Here is a 13,380-nt window from a genome sequence, read left to right as displayed (position 1 = left end):
TTGGAAGATGACGCACAAACTTGGTGGGAAGGATATAAGCAAGTCAAAGGAGGGGATGATTTTGACGCTAATCTTTCATGGGTCGACTTTCGTAATATCTTTTACTACAAGTATTTTTCGACCGCTGATAAAGAAGCTTATATCAGGGAGTATGCAATAATTTGACAGGGGAGCGATGAACCAGCCTCTGAGTTCATTACTCGATTTTCAAGGTTGGCTAGTATTGTAGGAGATGTTGCAGGATCAGCAGAATTCCAGGTAGAAAAATGCAAGTGGGCAGTTAATGATCGAATTCGGAAATCGATCATGTACATGAAATTTAAGGATATCACCGAAGTTGCTGATGCAATCAAAACTTTTGAATTCGAAAGGAAAGAATTCATATCTCGAACTGGGGATAATAAGAAGAGAAATAGGGAAGGCCAATTTAAGCAAGAAATCGGCCAATCATCCACTACGCCACAACATCAAGATCGTAAAGCGCAAGGAAATCAAAACTTTGGAAATCAAGCACGTCCATGGCAACCTAGAATTCAAAATCCGAGGCCTGCTCAAAACCAGATTCAGTTGTATGCAGAACCTATTAAAGCTCAACCACTGAATCAACAAGTAAACCCGAATCAAATTACATATCCTCTATGTAATACTTGTGGTAAAAGACATCAGGGCGTATGTCACCGAAGTACAGGAGCATGCTTCAGATGTGGCCAAACTGGACACATGATCAAGGAATGTCCTAAGAAAGATACTAAGAAGAATAATCAACCCAAAGTTGGAGGAAGAGTTTTCGCACTTTCTGCTACTGACGCTGCTAATATTCCAGGTACTGTATCTGGAACCCTTCAGATTGGTGAACGTAGTATCTATGTGTTATTCGATACAGGAGCGACCCATTCTTTAGTATCCCACTCGTTCACTAAGTATCTTCCGATAAGACCAACTCTCTTAGATCATACTTTAACCATTTCCACTCCCATAGGAACTTCATCCGTAATCACTTACGTATATAAAGATTGTCCGATCTGTATTGAACCTATTGTGTGTAAGGCAGACCTATTTCCAATACATATGTGTGACTTTGATGTTAGTCTAGGAATAGATTGGTTATCTCGACACCACGTAACTATAGATTGTCATTCTCGCCGTGTTATTTTCGGTGATCTTCATCATCCTGATATTATATATCAGGGAACTCAAGCTCATAAATCTCTTAAAATTATCTCTGCGCTTAAGGCTCGAAAATCCATATCAAACGGCTGTGCTGGATTCCTAGCATCGATTAAGGATACTTCTGCTAGTATTAGGAGTATCGATAGCCACTCCGTTGTTCGTGAATATCCTGATGTATTTCCGGATGAACTCCCGGGATTACCACCTGACCGTCAGTTAGAATTCACCATCGACTTGATCCCTGGTGCCGAACCTATTTCTAAAGCTCCATACCGTATGGCCCCGATGGAACTGAAGGAGTTGAAGGAACAATTGCAAGAATTGTTAGATCTAGGATTCATAAGACCCAGTGTTTCACCTTGGTGTGCTCCGGTCTTATTTGTGAAGAAGAAAGACGGTAGTATGCGTTTATGTATTGACTACCGAGAGCTGAACAAGATTACTATTCGTAATCAGTATCCTCTGCCTCGCATTAATGATCTCTTTGATCAACTTCAGGGGGCTCAGTTCTTCTCAAAAATCGACCTGAGGTCTGGGTACCATCAGCTAAAGGTCAAAAATGATGATGTTCCCAAGACCGCTTTTCGTACTCGATATGGTCATTACGAATTTTTGGTTATGCCCTTTGGGCTAACTAATGCACCCGCAGTCTTCATGGATTTGATGAATCGCGTATTTCACCAATTCCTAGACAAATTCGTTAATGTCTTTATCGATGACATTCTGGTGTATTCTAAGAGTCGCGAAGAGCATGAAGCACATCTACATGTAGTACTTGGAACCTTGCGGCATGAGAAGTTGTACGCAAAGTTTTCCAAATGTGACTTTTGGCTTAGCCAAGTGTCATTTCTAGGTCATGTCATATCAGCAGAGGGAATTATGGTAGACCCAACAAAGGTTGAAGCTATTACAAAATGGCCAAGACCCACTTCTGTTACCGAAATACGAAGTTTCTTGGGTCTTGCGGGCTATTACCGAAGATTTGTTGAAAGATTCTCGGTAATTGCTTTACCACTCACAAAACTCCTAAGGAAAGGGGTGAAGTACTCATGGAATGAGGAACAATTGAAAAGCTTTGAAGAATTAAAGAAACGACTCGTATCCTCTCCGATACTCGCTCTCCCTTCTGGATCAGGAGGTTACCAAGTCTACAGTGATGCCTCAAAGAAAGGATTAGGTTGTGTGCTAATGCAACATGGGAAGGTTATCGCTTATGCCTCCCGTCAGTTGAAGCCTTATGAAGTTAACTATCCTACACATGATTTAGAACTAGCCGCAGTCGTCTTTGCACTTAAGATTTGGCGACACTATCTGTATGGTGAAAGTTGTGACATCTTTACCGACCACAAGAGCCTCAAGTATATATTTACGCAGAAGGAGCTAAATATGAGGAAAAGAAGGTGGTTAGAACTTTTAAAAGATTATGCCGCAAATATTCAATACCATCCATGCAAAGCCAATGTTGTAGCTGACGCATTAAGCCGAAAGAATTCGGGGACTATATTGTAACACCTCGAAATTTTGTGTCCAATGATGTGTTAACACGTGTCATTTGATTACACGTGGCATCCATAATAAATAAAGGACTAATTTTGACAAACCTTGAAAGTATATAAATTCGAGGGTTATAAATGTCAACAAGGGTAAATATACTGTATAGTATCCCTAAATAATGCTTAAACCTTCAAACGAATAAATTATAGATCGTACAAAAAAATAAAACGCGGAAGAAAGTGAGAGATTACAAACTACAGGGGTTAACTGTGTCAACATGTTTAATAATACCTCTGAGTGACCCTTTAACGTCCCAAAGACTTTGTAACGGTATTATACCCTCACTAAAATAATATATATGAATTTCGCGAAGTTTCGATATGAAACGAGAAAGTTACGATCGAATTCGTAGAAGAAGGGTTAAAAGCGTAAACAGTGAAAGTTAAGGCTTTCCAATATAATTAATAAATAACCGGGGACTTAATAATGCGGGTAATTAACCCGAGGCCCCTATCGGTAAATAACCGAGGGCCAAACCGCAAAGTTACCCCTTCAAATCCGAAAGGTCAGGCGAATCATTACGAAAGATTTCGTTATTAATGGTCCGATTCTGTAATCATTATAAAAGATTTGAAAAATTCAGAAAATATAACTTTAGGCGACCCGCGTGAAGTTTCAACATAAGTTGAGGCGGGCCGCGAGCCTCCTCTAATTCGCGTCTGTTATTTGAACTTTAGGCGACCCGCGTTAAAAAGCATGGAAAGTCCCATGCGGGCCGCGTAAAGTGCCCAGATGCAGAAATATGGTAACTACTTGGCTTTTGGAACTTGTGAACGATCATGCACATAATTATGGGGCATGGGCACCCTATGCTCAACCCATATCACTTAGGGGACACCTACCATTACCTCTGGTCAGATGGTAGTGCTTGCAATGATCAACAAAGCTTGGCATTGGCTATAAATAGCATGCCTTAAGCATAACAATTCACACAACTCAAAAACACTTATATCTGATCATTCAAGAGCTCTCTAGCTTTCCCTTCTGTTCTCTCATCAAGAGTTAACTTCTGTAAGTCGTTCATAACCATTTTGGTTTCACATTTCCATAGTTATAGCCTATAAACGCAACCGTCGTAACTAACGGTTGTCATTGCAATATCTTGCAAATGATTCAGTCTTATGACGAATCAAAAATGGTTATGAGTTGGTATTTATGTGGGTATTAAACCTCTAAAATGGTTCCCCCTGATCACCACTCTAACTATGTCAATTATCGAGTCAAACGTGCGGTTAAAAAGTCAACAGAAAGCTATTTTAGCAATTTAAGCATAATCTGTGATATATATGTTATGGAACCTGTTTTGACAATCATAAAACATGATAATAAGTATATAAACATGTTTGCGCTCGTTTGAATCGATCATTTACCATATAGAACCGGTTCGGAGCCGAATGTCGCAAAAGTTTGACTTTTGCTTTGACTTCAGTTCTGACCCGTTTTAGTGAGGTATAAATATACCTTAGGACTCTCTTAGGACCAGGTCACATATTGGTATAAACCTCTGTGGTCAGTTCATGAGTTATCCGAGTCTTTAGCGCAATTCCGTCATTCGCCTAAAAGTTGACCGTAACGACCTTTTAAAATTAAAACGAGTATTTCGGGCACGTGCACGGACCAAAACCTTGCTTATTAAATTATAAGCATGTCCTTAAAGTTTCACGTCAATCCGAGGTCTAGAATGAGAGTTATGCTAAAAGGCGCACTTTTAAGAAAGTTTTATAATTAACGGCGCAATTAGCATAACGCCCATCTAACCCAAGTTTTCGTCACCAAAACTTTTACCCACTGTGGTAAAATAATATTTTGGGAATTTTAAAGATTTTTAATAATTTTTACCTTGCTCATAACCTGTGGTTATGGCTACGGTTCGGTAAATACCGAATATGCCCTTTTTGGCCAAAACGGGAGTTCTACAAGGTCTTTTGACCCGATTCCAATTGCCACTGGTTTTAAATAATAAATAAAGTATTTTAAGCTTTATAAGCTGTTCGGGAAACTCAGATTTCCTGTAGAACTCAAAGGTCCCTTTTAAAGTCTTTAAAATGACCGAAAAGCCCCTACGGGGCATAATATTAACTTAAACTCGTTACGGGCATTACGGAAGGTATCCTACTGATACCAAAATACTTTTAAGACATATTGACTTAGGAAATAAGCGTACGACTCTTAGGGTTAACCGTTTCGCCTATTTGCGCACACGGTACGGCCCACGGAACTAGTTTTCGTGCAATAGCCGATATGGGTCAAATTATATTATTTGAACCCCAAAATCCAGAGTATGAACTATAAACCCATATAAAACAAGTCACTGAACTTGTTGGGTCCAAATCATACTCCATTCTCGGTTTTCGCCTTTTCGTGCGAATTAACCATATCTATATATCGGAATCAACCGGTTTAAGCTACGGCTAATACAAGGACCGTTAGGATTCTAAGAGGTTAATTAAAACCTTCGTTCCAGATTAGGAGCCCCAGTAAAAGCTATCGGTGACTTGATCTAAATTAAGGATAAATACTTGCAAAGGTAAATACTTTTGACTTATTTCCCCTATATGGGCTTGGGTTACGGTATATTAATACCGCTTGATTGAGCATTATATTCATCCATCGCTTAGGTGGATAATTAAATAATATGATCGGCTCATTTAAACAGTTTTGTTGCTTAAAAGCCTTTGGGGGGTTTAATGACCGTTGTCCCGGATATCCTCGGCATCATTTTACGAAATGGCCACGACCATCGACATCCCGGTGTAGGCGTACACCCGGTATAAAGTGTCGACATTAAAACTAAAAGACGTAGCCGTTGGTTTCTGTACTACGGTTTTACGCAAACGTGGTGTGTCTATAAATCTTTAACCCGGCACGACCCGGGCTACTGAACGCATAAAAGAACATGTAAAACGTTCACAAGATCATTATGAATTTTCCCAAGTTATAAAAGAGTTTGTGCCTTGTGCATTCAAATCAATTTTAATAAACATTTTTAAATGTGTCAGTTGAATGTATTTACCAGTGTAAACTGACGTATTTTCCCCAAAAAGATTAAGTGCAGGTACCTAAACGTAATTGGCTGGTATTAGCTCCCTAGCGTCGGGATAAGCCTCGCAAGCTTGATTGCAGTATCTAATGGAACAATACTTTATCTGTATTTACGATCCACTGTGGATATTCAACTTCTGTAATACATTTTGATATTACAATCAAAGGTTGAAGTTTATATATTTATTTTATGCTTCCGCTGTGCATTATATAATTGTGTGGTTTGACTATATTGTTGCCAACATCGTCACGGTAATCCCCCACCGGGCCCACCGGTGAGACACGTGGAAATCGGGGTGTGACAGGTTGGTATCAGAGCCAACATTGAGTGAATTAAACACTATCCTATTGTGTTTAATCTCAGTGACACAATTGCACATACTTGAGTCTAGACAAGAACTTAGGACAAATTCGGATTAATACTCCTTTTTGTCTTTATTTTCGATTTGATTTTTAATAAGTTTTGGAGCAGGAAAATGCCACCTGTTATATTCCGAGGAAGAGGAAGGGGACGAAGAGGCCGAGGAGAAATCGTGACACATCACGATCAAGAAGCTGGACCATCTGGTACAAGACATCCTTCGATGACACGAAGCGAAGAGCCACAACGACGAAGAGATCTTTACGAACCAGCGAGGCATTCCACTTCGCACAGCTCAACGCCATCCTACCGGCACTCCTTTGGGCCAGATTCAGAAAATAATCCCAACAACCCACAACCTTCCTTCATACCTCTACAACGTTCGGTTTCACACCGGAACTATGACGACCCTAGTCCATACTACGTAGCTCAGTTTAATCCGGCTGACTACATACAGGAACCTTCAGGATTTGTTCCGCTTGGTCCTCAAGACCACTTTTCTGAAGATCCCATGGAGGAAGATGAGGATCCAACTGAACCAGCTCGTGGTACGCCCACGCATCCGATAGAAGTATCTGATGGATCTTCATATCATGGTCCGCAGTATCAAGGCCCAGATAGCTTTATGGCCTTGTTTGACCGACATGAGTGGTACAACACACCATCTCATCAGACACAACAACCGAGACATCCACAGGATCCCTCTGAGGATTCACGCTTTGAGGCAGTTACGCCACCACCTCCGCCACCGGCACAACCAGTAATACCTGATCCGCCGAGGCGTAGGAGGACCAATGCTCGTATGTCTACACGAGGAGGAGGGGGTAACCACTTCAGCACTCCTCGACATTCTAGTAGTAGCCACTATCCGCCGCTACAAGAAGAAGGACCTTCAAGTCCTATACAAGAAGCGAACTCTGCACCAACTGCACGAAATTCGCCACCATTTGGGTATGACCAACCCATACCAGCTTACACAGGTCCAACGGCTTACAACCCGTTTGAACCGTCACAAGCACAATACAACTACGGCTATGAGCGCGACCCATATGTGGTGTCGGCAAGATACAATGCGCGCTACCCTGACGGAGCACATGGAAGCATGGGACCACCGGACTACTCAGCTCATGGGTATCCAATACCTCCCAGACCTCCAGTTCCGCATCAAGCGCCACAACCACGATTCTCTCCTCCTGAACAGGAAGAAATACTCCATCGACTAGATCGTGTGGAGAGAGAGTTCGAGGAAGAAAAGAAAAGCCACCGAGGATTTCTCAAGGGCTTGGCGAATCTACTAAAGGGCAAAAAGAAGAAACGTGACCACTAGCCTTAATAGTAGTACGAATGTAATTTCTATTTTGAAATAAGTCCCTGTGTGGACAACTTATCATATTTCAGTCCCTACGTGGACTTATCTTTAGTCCTTGCATGGACACTTATCATATATTAGTCCCTGCGTGGACTTGTCACTTATTTTAAAACCTCTATGGAGGTATGTATTATTTGAAAGACCCGTTTAGGGCAATATGTAATTGTATTTGAGATTTTGGAATGTATGTTATGAGTTTTGTTTTAATATGTATAAAAATAAATCAAAACCATTCCTTTTATATTGGTCTGCCTAAATAAAGAATCTTAAAAAGGTGAAACCTAGCTTGGGGTCTTTTAAGATCTAGTCAAGATGGTACGACCTAACTGAAAGGATTCTGATTCCCTGTTAACCTCTGTACGCATGTTAACATTCATGGCAGATGTGATTCGTTATAATCACGCACGTCATTCCTATACAATAATCCTTTAAGGATTTCAAAACCCAACTAAATGATTTATGAATCGTGGGTTAAATCACCAATGAAGGTGATCAATATTATAAAGACATCCATTAGTGATGCAATGCCTACGGGCCAGTATTATAAAAACATCCATTAGTGATGCAGTGCCTAAGGGCCAGAACTATTAAGACATCCATTAGTGATGCAATGCCTACGGGCCAGTATTATAAAAACATCCATTAGTGATGCAGTGCCTACGGGCCAGAACTATTAAAACATCCATTTGTGATGTAGTGCCTACGGGCCAATATTATCAAAACATCCATTAGTGATGTAGTGCCTACGGGCCAACCCTATTGAAACATCCATTAGAGGTGTAGTGCCTATGGGCCATAATAATTGTCTTATAAGACAAAAGGCAGTAGTAGTCTACGACTCTCTGTCAGAAAGAGATAAAAGAGCTACGGTTCAACTCTCTATGCCTTTGGTTCTCTGGAATCTCGGCTAATTTTATAAAACATCATCGTGATTAGACTTTATGCCGCCAATACTATTTATATAGTTGAAATAGGAGATATTCAGATCCTAATATATAATGAATTAATAAGTTAACCAGATATGGTCTCTGTACCATGGTTGACAAATTGTCATAAAAGACAATTTTATAATAATCTCCTAAATTAAAAATTTTGTTATCTTCTGTAACAGATTCAAGTTACAAATGGCGGATCCCAATGGAGACAACAGCCACACAAACGAAGATGACTATGACAATGCGTCAGTACATTTGACAGGCGCACAGCTAAAGGCTCTGATCAACAATGCTGTCCAGGCAGCTATTGATCGTCAAAATACTGAGTCTCACGGCAGATCTGTGTCAAAACCACCCTCTAAACCAAAGACACACTCCAAACCACCCTCTGAACCCAAGAAAGATGACGACAAGCATTCGTCTACTGAGCACAGCGTTCACCGCGATAGAGAATATACTGATGCGTCCAGTGCTAAGGGTTGCACCTACAAATACTTTGTATCATGTAAGCCCCGTGAATTTACAGGGGAGAAAGGTGCTGTTGACTGTATAACCTGGCTGGACGAGATGGACACGATTGTGGACATCAGCGGGTGCGCTGAGAGGGACGTAGTTAAGTTTGTGTCTCAGTCATTCAAGGGCGAGGCCCTGGCATGGTGGAGAGCTCTGGTGCAGGCTTCAGGTAAGTCTGCCTTATACAAGATGTCATGGGGGGAGTTTATTACCCTCATAAAAGAAAACTACTGCCCTCAGCACGAGGTTGAGAAGATTGAGGCTGATTTTGTCTCACTGGTAATGACAAACCTGGATTGTCAAGCTTATCTGACAAGCTTTAACACTATGTCACGCCTGGTGCCATATCTTGTGACACCAGAACCAAGAAGAATTGCCCGATTCATTGGGGGCTTAGAGCCGGCGATCAAGGCCAGCGTGAAGGCCTCTAGGCCAACGACCTTCAGGTCAGTTACTGACCTCTCCTTGTCTCTTACACTTGATGCTGTCCGTCTGAGGGCACAAAGGAGCAAGGAGGCTGAAAAGCGAAAGCGTGAGGATGATACCTCACGAAAGTCCGGTAAAAAGCACTGTGGAAACGGTGAGGGCAAGAAAGGGTCGGAGGCAAGGAAGGAGGGGCAAGCTGATGGAAGACCTTACTGCAAGGTCTGTAAGAAACCTCACTCTGGGAAGTGTAGGTTTGCGTCTGGTTCACAGTCGCAACAAAGGACTCCACCCTGTGGGCTGTGCAAGTCCAAGGAGCATAAGACGGTGGAGTGTAAAAAGATAAAGGATGCAACCTGCTTTAATTGTAACGAAAAGGGGCACATAAAGAGTAATTGCCCGAAGTATGCCAAGAAGGCGGAAGAGACTAAGAAGACAAATGCGAGAGTCTTTCGCTTGGATGCAAAGGAAGCGGTCAAGGACGACAATGTGCTTACAGGTACTTTTCTCGTAAATGATATATTTGCAAGAGTACTGTTCGATTCTGGCGCTGACAAGTCCTTTGTAGACCAGGAATTTTGCCAACTACTAAATATGCCAATCAAAACCCTTGACGTAAAATACGAAGTAGAATTAGCAGACGGCACGATAGAAACCGTCTCTACTATTCTAGAAGGATGTGAAATATCCATTAGGAACCATTCTTTTCCTTTATCTCTACTTCCTTTCAAATTGGCGGGTTTTGATATCGTGCTAGGCATGGACTGGTTATCCCATAACCAAGCCCAAATCATTTGCGGCAAGAGGCAAATAGTCTTAAAGACTCCGAGTGGTGAATCTCTTACCATTCGAGGGGATACGCATTACGGATTGCCCGAAGACGTATCTATGCTGAAAGCTTCAGGGTGTTTGAACAAAGGCTGTGTAATTTACATGGCTCAGGTGATAATTGAAGAACCAAAGCCGAAGATCGAGGATCTTCCTGTCATTTCTGAATACCCCGAGGTTTTTCCTGAAGAACTACCTGGTTTGCCACCAGATAGACAAGTGGAGTTCAAAATTGACATCATTCCAGGAGCAGCTCCGATAGCAAGAGCACCTTACAGATTAGCGCCAACGGAAATGAAAGAACTGAGGACCCAGTTGGATGAACTGCTGGCGAAGGGTTTTATTAGACCTAGTTCATCTCCCTGGGGAGCTCCTGTCCTATTTGTAAAGAAGAAGGACGGATCGATGCGGTTATGCATCGACTATCGAGAACTAAATAAAGTTACCATAAAGAATAGATATCCTTTACCAAGGATCGATGATCTGTTCGACCAACTGCAAGGAGCAAGCTACTTCTCCAAGATCGACTTAAGGTCGGGTTATCATCAACTAAGGGTCAGAGATGAAGATGTACACAAGACTGCATTTAGGACTCGCTATGGTCATTACGAGTTCCTAGTGATGCCTTTTGGGCTCACAAATGCACCGGCTGCGTTCATGGATCTCATGAATCGCGTGTGCAAGCCGTATCTAGATAAATTCGTCATAGTCTTCATCGACGATATCCTTATCTATTCCAAGAATCAAGATGACCACGAGAAGCACCTCCGTTGCATTCTCGAATTACTACAACGTGAGAAACTCTACGCCAAATTCTCGAAATGTGAATTCTGGCTACGAGCGGTCCAGTTTTTAGGACACGTTGTGAGTGAGCGTGGTATCCAAGTGGATCCCGCTAAGGTAGAGGCAGTCATGAACTGGCAAGAGCCAAAGACGCCTACCGAAATTCGTAGTTTCCTGGGGTTAGCAGGATACTACCGGAGATTTATTGAAAATTTTTCGAGGATTGCTGCGCCCTTGACTTCCTTGACCAAGAAGAAAGAAAAGTACATTTGGGGCCCGAAGCAGCAAGAGTCCTTTGAGATACTGAAGCAGAAGCTGAGCAACGCACCTGTGTTGACCTTACCGGAAGGTACAGATGAATTCGTAGTTTACTGCGATGCATCACATACAGGCATGGGGTGTGTGCTTATGCAGAAGGGCAAGGTGATTGCCTATGCATCAAGGCAATTAAAGGTGCATGAAAAGAATTACACCACCCATGATTTGGAGTTGGGTGCCGTTGTATTTGCACTGAAGTTATGGAGACACTACCTTTATGGTATCAAATTTGTGATTTATTCTGATCACAAAAGCCTCCAGCACCTGTTCAACCAGAAAGAGTTGAACATGAGACAACGCCGTTGGATGGAAACCCTGAATGATTATGACTGCGAAATCAGGTACCATCCCGGCAAGGCGAATGTAGTCGCCGATGCCTTGAGCAGGAAAGAAAGGGTAAAACCCATTCGAATCAATGCCAAGAGCATTGAGGTTAAAAATAATTTGATGGAAAGGATATTAGCTGCGCAGCGTGAGGCTGTGTTGGAAGCTAATTATCCTAATGAAAAGCTGGGAGTAACTGAAGAGCAGTTGACTCTTAGCAAGGATGGAATTCTTAGGCTGAACGGACGTATATGGGTTCCGATTTTCGGAGGACTACGTGATGTTGTTCTCCAGGAAGCCCATAGTTCCAAATACTCAGTCCATCCTGGTGCTGATAAAATGTACCAAGACTTAAAGGCAAATTATTGGTGGATAGGCTTGAAAAAGTCTGTGGCCGCCCATGTAGCAAAGTGCTTGACTTGTGCTCAAGTCAAAGCCGAGCACCAAAAGCCGTCTGGCTTGCTACAACAGCCTGAACTTCCCGAGTGGAAGTGGGAATGTGTAACTATGGACTTCATAACCAAGTTACCCAAAACCAGGAAAGGAAACGATACAATATGGGTCATAGTCGATAGGCTGACTAAATCAGCTCATTTTCTACCCATCAAGGAGACGTATAGCTCCGATATGTTAGCCCAACTTTATGTTGATAAGATTGTAGCCTTACACGGCATACCTGTGTCTATTATCTCCGACAGGGATACTAGATACACATCTCACTTCTGGAAGAGTTTCCAGCAATCTTTGGGCACGCGTTTGAACTTTAGTACGGCTTACCATCCACAGACGGACGGTCAGAGTGAGCGTACTATCCAAACGCTAGAAGACATGCTACGTGCATGTGCAATCGATTTAGGCGGTAACTGGGATAAAAACCTACCCCTGATCGAATTCTCCTACAATAATAGCTACCACACCAGCATAAAGGCTGCGCCTTTTGAGGCATTATATGGTAGGAAGTGTAGATCGCCTGTTTGTTGGGCGGAAGTAGGAGAGGTCCAATTATCGGGACCAGAGATTGTTTTCCAGACAACGGACAAGATTGTCCAGATCCGGGAACGTCTCAAAGCTGCCCACGATAGGCAGAAGAGCTACGCTGATCCAAAGCGTAAGGATTTTCACTTCGAAGTGGGTGAAAAAGTATTACTTAAGGTGTCACCCTGGAAAGGGGTGATGCGTTTCGGCAAGAAGGGCAAGCTGAGTCCGAGATACATAGGGCCTTTTGAGGTTATTGAACGAGTCGGATCAGTTGCCTATAAACTAAACTTGCCTAAAGAGCTCAATGGAATTCACAATGTGTTCCACATCTGCAATCTCAAGAAGTGCTTCGCCGACGAATCGTTGGTGATTCCACACACAGATGTGCATATAGATGAGAGCTTAAAATTTATAGAAAAACCTTTGTCGATTGAAGATCGACAGGTGAAGAAGCTTCGCAGAAAACACGTACCAATTGTAAAAGTCAAATGGGATGCTCGTAGAGGTCCTGAATATACGTGGGAAGTCGAAGCTACAATGAAAGAAAAATACCCCTATTTATTTGAGTAAATCTCGGGTCGAGATTTATTTTAAGGGGGTGAGGATGTAACACCTCGAAATTTTGTGTCCAATGATGTGTTAACACGTGTCATTTGATTACACGTGGCATCCATAATAAATAAAGGACTAATTTTGACAAACCTTGAAAGTATATAAATTCGAGGGTTATAAATGTCAACAAGGGTAAATATACTGTATAGTATCCCTAAATAATGCTTAAA

The 13,380-nt window shown here is 42.1% G+C and overlaps 1 pseudogene; it reads left to right on the top strand.

The window, feature by feature from the left end:
- Positions 1–13,156, top strand: part of LOC118484658 — a 28,179-nt pseudogene extending 15,023 nt beyond the window's left edge.
- Positions 13,157–13,380: the final 224 nt, after the last annotated feature.

Source organism: Helianthus annuus, chromosome 2 (genome assembly GCF_002127325.2).
Source record: "Helianthus annuus cultivar XRQ/B chromosome 2, HanXRQr2.0-SUNRISE, whole genome shotgun sequence".
Classification (NCBI taxonomy): domain Eukaryota; kingdom Viridiplantae; phylum Streptophyta; class Magnoliopsida; order Asterales; family Asteraceae; genus Helianthus; species Helianthus annuus.
The sequence above is the reverse complement of the archived record's forward strand: the minus strand, read 5'-3'. Positions and strand labels throughout refer to the sequence as shown.